The sequence below is a fragment of the Hemicordylus capensis genome, chromosome 5, assembly GCF_027244095.1.
Source record: "Hemicordylus capensis ecotype Gifberg chromosome 5, rHemCap1.1.pri, whole genome shotgun sequence".
NCBI lineage: Eukaryota > Metazoa > Chordata > Lepidosauria > Squamata > Cordylidae > Hemicordylus > Hemicordylus capensis.
The window spans coordinates 253,279,006-253,288,022 of record NC_069661.1 but is presented as its reverse complement, the minus strand read 5'-3'; the positions used below and the strand labels follow the sequence as shown (position 1 = coordinate 253,288,022).

General features: G+C 52.7%; 1 protein-coding gene across 5 annotated transcripts in view; it reads left to right on the top strand.

The window, feature by feature from the left end:
- Positions 1-6,219: 6,219 nt before the first annotated feature.
- PLXNA4 (plexin A4) overlaps positions 6,220-9,017 on the top strand; it is a 699,000-nt gene continuing 696,202 nt past the window's right edge. For 2 of the 5 annotated variants that reach the window (XM_053255171.1, XM_053255177.1), the window contains exon 1: positions 6,234-6,297. The gene's annotated coding sequence lies outside the window, so the exon portion shown is untranslated. Of the gene's footprint in view, positions 6,298-6,470; positions 6,548-7,417; positions 7,524-9,017 lie in introns of those variants that run through there. The other 3 variants (XM_053255172.1, XM_053255173.1, XM_053255175.1) reach the window with 3 other exon arrangements.

The window sequence follows — 9,017 nt, the reverse complement described above, 5'->3', positions numbered from 1 at the left end:
CTTAATTGGAAGACATATGCAAGGCTGGTGATGGGATTCAAAGGATATTGAATGTACAGCTTGCTAATAATCATTGATAAAATTAATGCATGGTGCTTTATAAGAGCAAGAACATGACAAAAGGAAGATGGGGTGAAAGGAAAGGGCAGATGGCAAAATCTATCATGCTTCTGAAGTGTAGATCTTTCTTCTGAGACAGCCATTTCCTAAGGCATTTAAGTCTCCGATTTCTTCTATGGCTGCTATCCACAAACCAGAAATCTCCCTCCCTAAAATTCTCCTTAAGTTTTCGATTCAACACTATAATAGGAAACAGGAGTTTAATTAGATAAGGTAGGGAAGAAGAGACCCATCTTCCTTCATGTTTAGGGTGGGTGGAACTCTTGCTTTCCATGTGAATTTCTGCCTGCTGCCATCTCTTGCCTCCAAAGCCAACTGTCAAATGTCACATATGTCCTGACTATTAATAGTTTGCACACCCATCAACTTCTGGTCACAGAAAGAGCTCAGCTGGCTTGCCCAGGACTGAGAAACAGGGTCACCCTTAGCAAGCCAGGGTCGGAATGCAGAAAGCCCCTTCTAAATTATTGAGGTCAGAGCCTAATGTGATCAGGTGAGTGATAGGGAGTCAAAGGGGCTTTCCCCAGGGACATTCTCTCAGCAACGTCTGGAGTACCACAGGTTGGGAACCCCTGTGAGAACAGCCCTTGTATTTCTCAGTGTCTTCTCTAGATGTAGCAGATTAAGCAGGTCCCACCTTCTCCTTTAGGGGCTAGCATGTGTGTGTGTGTGTGTGTGTGTGTGAGAGAGAGAGAGAGAGAGAACGGAATGGAATAGAATGGAATGGAATGGAATGGAGGCATGGGTGAGAATGACTTTCTAGGAAGCTCTGTGTAAGAACAAGAATTGGGGTACTTGGGGGCCTGGCAGCAAGCAGGCGTGTAGGCATGGAAGCTGTTGTCACTCTGTCATCTTTGCTTCTGTATGGAAATGACTTCAAAAAGTTGTAATTCTCCTCCTGTGTCTTAGATCTTGGGTCCAAGATGTTCTTTGACAACAGCTCTCATGATCCCCAGCCACAATGGGAAACCACCTGGGAACCTTATGTACACTCTCTTGAGTTCCATCATGGAAGAAAAGGGGATAAAGATATAGTAAATGATGATTATATTTTGTATTTATACCCTACCTTTTCTTGTGTGAGGCTTGAGGCAGTATGTACCGGCCTTCTGTTATATACTGGGAGCATATAGTTCCCTCCCTGGCAGCATCTCCAAGATAGGGCTAAGAGAGATTCCTGCCTGCAACCTTGGAGAAGCCCCTGCCAGTCTGTGAAGCCAATACTGAGCGAGATGGACCTATGTTCTGACTCAGTATATGGCAGCTTCCCATGTTCCTGTGTTCCAGGCAGAAATGGGCAAGTTACTCCCCAGCTCATGTTGAGCTGGCTCAGAAGTAACCCAAGGTATCTTTTAAATTCTTTTTGGAGGCAATCCACATTCAACCCTGCCTACAGCTCCCCCTTCCACCTTGCCTCCTCCATGCATCACCCCCTCCCAACTACTGTGTCTTCTCTGTCCTGCTCTCCAGCTCCTGATGCATTACACAGCAACAGCACAGCACACCAGGCTGCAAAGTCTGCATGGCCCTTGGGAGCTGTAGTTCCCCCAAAGTCTACTCATTTTAATTGGAGCTGGGAAAGAATTGAGGGGGCTTTGGTGCTCACCTCTTCTTTAGGAACATAGGAACATAGGAAACTTCCATATACTGAATCAGACCATTGGTCTATCTAGCTCAGTATTGTCTTCACAGACTGGCAGCGGCTTCTCCAAGTTTGCAGGCAGGAATCTCTCTCAGCCCTATCTTGGAGATGCTGCCAGGGAGGGAACTTGGAACCTAGATGCTCTTCCCAGAGTGGCTCCATCCCCTAAGGGGAATATCTTACAGTGCTCACACTTCTAGACTCCCATTCATATGCAACCAGGGCAGACCCTGCTTAGCTATGGGGACAAGTCATGCTTGCTACCACAAGACCAGCTCTCCTCTCTAAAGGGGAAGGGGCCATAATTCAGTGATGGAGCAGAAGGTGCCAGGTCCAATCCCTGCTTCAAGTCCCATCTCTGCCATTGTGTAGTCTTGGTGAAAACCCTAATCTCGTGGCCTCAGTTCTTCAACTGTAAAATGGAGGTACAGTGGTCCCTCGACAGTGGTCCCTGTCGAAGCACCCAGTCGAAGCACTCGACAGCCGAAGATTTCGACATATGAACGACAAAAAATACCGGAAGTAGTTGCCGGTTTAGATGCGGCTTCCTCGACCTACGAATTTTTAGATGCGGTTTCCTCGACTTACGAGTGTTCCGGACTTCCGTGGATGTGCTTTTTGACTTACGAAAATTCCGACCTACGAACGTGCGTTCGGATCGGATTATCTTTGTAAGTCGAGGGACCACTGTAATAGTGCCGCACTTAACAGGGTAGTTAGGAGGGCCAAGTCAACAAAGACCTAGCTCTCACTGCGGTGGTAAACCTGGGCCTGGTCTGTGCTCCTTGAGGCTACTTTGGGCTCACATGACCGAATGCTTCTGTGTGTATATCTGTGTGAGTCCTGCATATAGAGAACTAGCATGTCAGGGTGGATGTGGAAGGTTATTTTGTTTTTGGTTTTTTTTTCATAGAAGAGAATTCTATGAGGGAGCACCCTCGCCTGCATTCTGAAGCTTCAAAACAGTTTAAATACAGGTTTACAAAGTCGGCGAGAACTAAGCCAAAGACTGTAAAGTGTTTTGTAAATTTAACCTTTTGAAAAGGGGGGGGGGAAGTCCAGTAGTCTATGGTTCTCTTGCTGGGATTAAAGGAGATGAGTTAAGCAGGGGGAAATATACATTTTTATTGAACCAACACACAGCAGTGTAGACACAGCACTCTGAGGCTGTTCTCAGGAGCAGGCTAGGCAGCTTGTGTGGAGTGTCGGGATCCGTGTGGATCTCAGTGCTCCCACCCACACCCACTCCCAAGCCCGACTCTTAGCTGAGGTTAAGGGAGCAAATGCTCCTCGACTGCTGGAGCCAAGGAGACATAGAGAGGGGCGTCTGGCGGGGGAATCCCCCAAGACATCATGTTTGTCACGAAGTGCCTTGTGGGATATGTGGAGGCCGGGAAAACGCGTCCTGGACTCTGTTGCTCCATTCTGCTCCCGGCAGCACAGGTCATGTGGGTCCATGGCTGCACGTCAGACAGAGCAAGACGATCGTCTAGGGCAGGGCTCCTTAACCTTTGGCCCCCAGATGTTGTTGGACTACAACTCCCAGAATCCTCAGCCACAAAGGCCATGTCTGGGGATTCTGGGAGTTTGTTTATGTATGTATGTATGTATGTATGTATGTATGTATTTATTTTTACATTTTCTATCCCACTCTTCCTCCAAGGAGCCCGGAGCGGTGTACTACATACTTAAGTTTCTTGTCACAACAACCCTGTGAAGTAGGTTAGTTGTAGTCTAACAACATCTGGGGGCCCAAGGTTAAGAAACCCTGGTCTAAGGGAAGGTAAGTTGAACCCTGCCTTCTCCCCGCACCTGCCCCGCCGCCTGCCAGGTCGCGTGAATGGAATCATTGTTAACTTGTGGAATTCACTGCCACAAGATGTGGGAAAGGCCACTAGCTTAGATAACTTTTTAAAAAGTCATTTGTAGAGGATAGCTCTGTCTACACACAGCTATTAGCCACAATAACTAAACTGAATTTCCTTGAATACAGGCAATATACCTTTGGGTAACATAAGCTGGGATTAAAGGACTGTGGAGGAGGGCTGCTCTCTTCATGCCCTGCTCCTGCTTTGTGAAGTTTCCACAGACAGCTGAGGGTAGATTACTGGACTAGTTATCCTTGGGCTGATCTATCAAGATTGTTCAAATGAGTGTGCAAGCTTTTGAGTCCTACGGAATTCTTCATCAAGCAAAATGTGGCCATTCTGCCTGATGAAGAGTCCTGTGTGGCTCAAAGGCTTGAGCACCAAACACCAATACAAGCCCATGTTTCGCTTCACAAGAGCATCAAAGGGATCCTGTCAGGTTACACCAAAGTTCTATCTAGTCCAGCGTCATGTTTTTAAGCCAGGTGCTTTTAAGGAGCCCACAGAAAGCAGGGCATGAAGACAACCATCATGGGGCTATTTGTCTCACAGGAACTTCCTGAGCTACACTGAACCTGAATCATTTAGCTACCATGACTCAGTGGAAACCCTTCATATCTTGCAGAAAACAAAACACACAGTCATGGGAACAATTACTTGAGAGGGGCTCTAGCTGGTAGAAAAGTTGCTTTAAACATAGGTCCTGGGTCCAATGCCTGGCATTTCCAGGTGGGGTTGGGAAAGACCCATCCCAAATCCTCAGTGCAGACCAGGGTCCCCCAAGGCTGGGTCCTCAGATGTTGTTGAGCTACAACTCATATCACCGCTTTCTGCCAGTCATTGTAGGTGGGGACGGTGAGAGTTGTGGTCAAACAACATCTGGCGACACAAAGTTGAAAGCCCTGGCGTGGACAGTACCGAACTAGATGGAGTAAGTTCTGACTCAGTTGAAGGCAGCTTTGTACATTTGTGTGGGCCTTTCCAAAACTGCTGCCTCCCCCTTTTTAGAGGTAGACTTCCTTTGTGCCTGGAGGTTCCATTTAGCGACCATGGGTCACCGGAAGTCTGTTCTCTCTCCCACCACTCTTTATGTTATTATTTTTGTCATGTCATGATGGCAAGTAGTTCCCCCAGAGCTATATCTATTCCTTCCGAAGCCAAATTCTCCCCCGCCCCAGCCTTTCCCTCCTTTGCGGCAGGGTCTGAGAAGGAACCCTTCCCTTCTGGAGAGGAGAGCTGGTCTTGTGGTAGCAAGGATGACGCGTCCCCTCAGCTAAGCAGGGCCCACCCTGGTTGCATTTGAAAGGGGATGGAGCCGCTTTGGGAAGAGCATCCAAAGGTTCCCTGGCATCTCTAAGCTAGGGCTGAAAGAGATTCCTGCCAGCACCCTCGGAGAAGCCGCTGCCAGTCTGTGAAGACTATACTGAGCGAGATAGACCAAGGGTCTGGCTCAGTATATGGCCGCTTCCGACGTTCCTAAGGGACCGAAGCCAGAGGGGCACGTGCGTGGAGTGGGGGGGGGGCTAGGCTCTTTGCGGGAAGACGACCCGCCCCGCCGTCGCTGGCAACGAGATTCCACAATTAGCCCAATCAGCGTGGAGATCCCAGATGTCAGTAGTGAGTAGGAAGCGAGCGCGGGAGGACCCGGTGAAAAGGAGGCAGCGGGGAGCGCCGCTCGGCCAGAGCCTCCGTGGCGAAGAAGCGTCGTCGTCAGGCTCCTACCGGCGAGCCGCAGCAGCAGCGCCGCCGCCTTGCAGCTCGCGACCCCCTGCAAACTTTCAGCCAAGCTGGCCAAGGGAAGCGGCGGCGGCGGCGGCGGCGGCGGGGCGGGCTGACCTCTCCCCGGGACTCCTCTGCGCCCCCGCCTCGCCCACCTGCCGCCTTCGCCCTGTTGCCTCGCCTTGACCCCGCTGGGCTGGCCAAAGGCGGCGAGGAGGAGCAGCGAGCCGAGGGCGACGGAGGACGAGGGGGACCCCGGAGGGAGGGGAAGCCCGCCCGGCAGCTCCTTCTGCGGGGAAGCGGCGGGAGCAGCAGCAGCAGCAGCCCGGGTCGCCGGCGGCTGCTGATGGGGTTCGCCCCGCGAGCGAGCGGGCGGCGGCGGCGGCGGCGGCTCCTCTCCGGGATGGCTGCCTAGGAGGCGTCTCGCTCGCTCTCGCTGGCGTCGCTCGCATTTCGGGAGGAAGGAGGCGGAGGAGGCGAAGGAGCCCGCCAGGCGAAGAGCGGCTCCTCTGGTGCAGCCGGGGCGGAGCTGGAGGTTGCGGCGAGGCTGCGAAGCGAGCCCAGGCGAGGCGGCAGTGGCAGCCGCCGCAGTGGGCGCTCGCTCGGGCGGCCGAGGCGCCCTGCGCAGCGGAGGATGGCTGCGTGAGACGGGAAGCCGCCGCCGCCGCCGCCGCCGGATCGAGCCCCGCGCCCGGCTGGGCAGGAAGGAGGAGACGGAGGCGCGGGGGGCGGATTTGTCCTCCCCCCACCCCGCTTCGGTTTTGGGCTTGGGGGAACCCGGCGCTGTCGATTCTTCTCCACCTGCTGGTTGATTCCTGGAGCCGGGCGGGGGGGGGGGGCGGCTTGAAAGCCTTGGCGAGGGAGGGGGGCATCTGGAGGAGGAGGAGGAAGCGGAGAAGGGAAACCTCCTGGACCGGAGCAGCAGCGGCGGCGGCGGCAGCAGCAGAGGTAAAGAAGGCATCTCTTTATTTATGTGTCTTTTTATCTGGTGTGTATGATATGTCTAAGGAGTAGGAGAGCGCGCGCGCGCACACACAAAATATACATATGATGCCCCCCGCCACATGCACACCCAGACTCGCATTCACACACCGAGACACCATCTGCAGTGTCAATGCGGCGCCTGTGCTGAGCACGGGTGGGGGGAAGGCAGGACCGAGCGTGGGGAGGCGGCGGGAAGCCTCGCCAGCCTTGCCAGGTAAGCCGCTCTCCACTCCGCTCCCCCGCGATGCTCTCTCGCCCAGGGGCTGTGGGCAGCAGAGCCGCTTCCAGGCACCTGCCCGCCGGACGGAGAGGTGGGCGGTGGGCGAGGGAGCGATCCTGCCGCCTGGGCAAAGGGGAGCAGGAGAAGCCCTTCGCCGCCCGCGCAGCCCCGGCGCTCTCTCGCCTCGCACACCTGGGGATGGCCGGGCTGGGCTGGAAGGAACTTGTGCGAAGCGGGTGTAGTCGAGGCTGGGCTGTAGGGAAGGACCCTTCTTCTTCTCCCCACCCAGACCCCCAACTAGGCAGCATCCATTCCCTGCTGATTCCCTGGGGGGGGGGGGGAGCGGGGCTCCGCAGACCTCTCGGAGACTGGCTCTTTAAAAAAAACGAGCCAAGAGTGCAGAGTGGGGAAAAGGAGGGCGAGTCGAGAGGTGCTCTTTGGTGATCACACGTTGATGAGGATGTGATGCTTATTTTGCAGTCTGGGTTAGGGAGACTCTCCCCCCTCCCGCCCCGCCCCACCCGTGTTCAGTATAATAATCTGCGTTTTTCAAAAAACAAAAACCGACCCTCCCAAATCCATCCAAAGCAGACAAGTTTCACCACGGAAGGCAGCAGGCAGAAACCTAAGGGAAGTAGGGTGAGGCTTTGAGTCCAACTTGGCGTTGCCAATGGCACGAGTTATGTACCTCTATTTGGCATGATACGTCTTTAATTTCATACTGGCAAGGCTTTAAAAAGAACAAAACACCCCTCCTTTTATCTGCACCCTCAAGAGCGTTGGACTGGGTTTCTTTCGCTCCGGAAGGCTTCCGCCCCGCCGCGATTGCCTTCCCATCCGTACCACAGCCCTGGCTCCAAGCAGAGAGGCAGGCAGGTGGTTCAGAAGCGGCGGAGGCGTGTGGGTGCCTGAACGCCCACCCTTTCCCGCTGGCATTGAGGATCATCATCAGCCCTAAGAGGAGGAGAAGGTGGGACAAGCCTGCTTTGAAAGACGAGGTCTTCTTCCTCTGACACAGAGAGGCGTCTTTGCCCGCTTCGTCCTTTTAAAAAAATTTCAGTTGATGAACTTTCCTCGAGGAGAGATGGAGGGGTTTTTCTGCCCGCCGCTCTCCTCGCTGCATCTCCAGCCTTCTCGCTACTGTTGGATGCTCGTTTGCCCAACAGAATCCCTCTTTCACTGGGATTTCGATTCCAACCTTCGGGCAGTGGGTTGAGCAGGAGCCGCAGGGTGGGTCGGGATCCAATCCTGGGAATACCGAGTGGTAAGGATCGATTGGGATTGCCTCTGAGCAGCTGCGGAGTGAATCTCTCTCTCTCTCTCCACGGATCGAGGAATAGGCAGGAGAGGTTCCACATTTATGCTTCCAAATAGTGTTTTGCCAAGTAGCATCTCTTGTTCCGGGAATTAAGCACCGGACCGTGAGCAGTGTTTGCTCCTGTGAAGTTTCGGCTGGCTCTGTGGGGTGGGTGGAGTGGTTTGCCTCCTTGGGTTTTCTAGGCACAGTGAGTTTCAGCAGAGCCTACAGGTCTGATGAAGTTGGCTGATCTGATGGCATAGGCTGCTGCCGATGGGAATGAATGCCACCATAAATGAGTTAGTCTTTCTTAATATCCCACAGGACTCTTTGTGGTTTTGACTGCAGTAGCCCAATATGGCAACTCTTTTGGCATTCCTCTGCACTGTGAGAGTTTTGAGGCGTGGGGCTTAGAAGATGAGAAACTCCATTTCTGGCTATTCTTCCTCAAGGCTCTTTCTCTGCAAAATCCAAGCAGATTATACTTTCCATTTCATGATCTTGTATTTATTTATATGGTGCATTCTGCAGAGTAACGTTCATAATAAATAATAATTTTTAAAACCCAGATGGGTCCCTGCCCCTAGGAGCTTACTGTCTAATGGAGGAGACAACAGTGGGCTAGAGAGGGGGAGGCCATGGTGGTGTCTGAGAGCAAATGCTGTTAAACCTGCTTAAGCTTTGTTTAAGTTGGGGTGGAGACTAAGGGGTTATGGACTTCATAATCCAGCTGAGTTTTCAGGGAGGGATTTAAAGGAGGACAGAGAGAGTGGTCTTCCTCAGGAGCTTGGGAATTCCTCCAGAGGCGTTTCTTTCTCTCTGGAATAAAATATCGTTTTGGAATCCGATCAGAACCACTTGCCCAAGGGCTTCTAGGAAGCTTGTGACTTCTAGTCAGGATGTGAAGGCAGCCAGGCTCAGCGGTGGTGGTGCTGTATCCCAGCAGACCATTTCCCATCTTTCTATCTGTCGCCATCCTTTATCTCCGTCTTTAATCTGACCAATAATCCATCATCAGTTCATAGGAACAGAGGATAGTGTGTTTACGGCTTCTGTATCGTGTCGATTGGCTTCTGGAGATTTTCTCAATGCATCTTGAGAATTCACTCGAGATAGGTTTGATTCAGTGTCGAGCTGCAGTGTAGGAAGGGATGGTGTAACATGAAG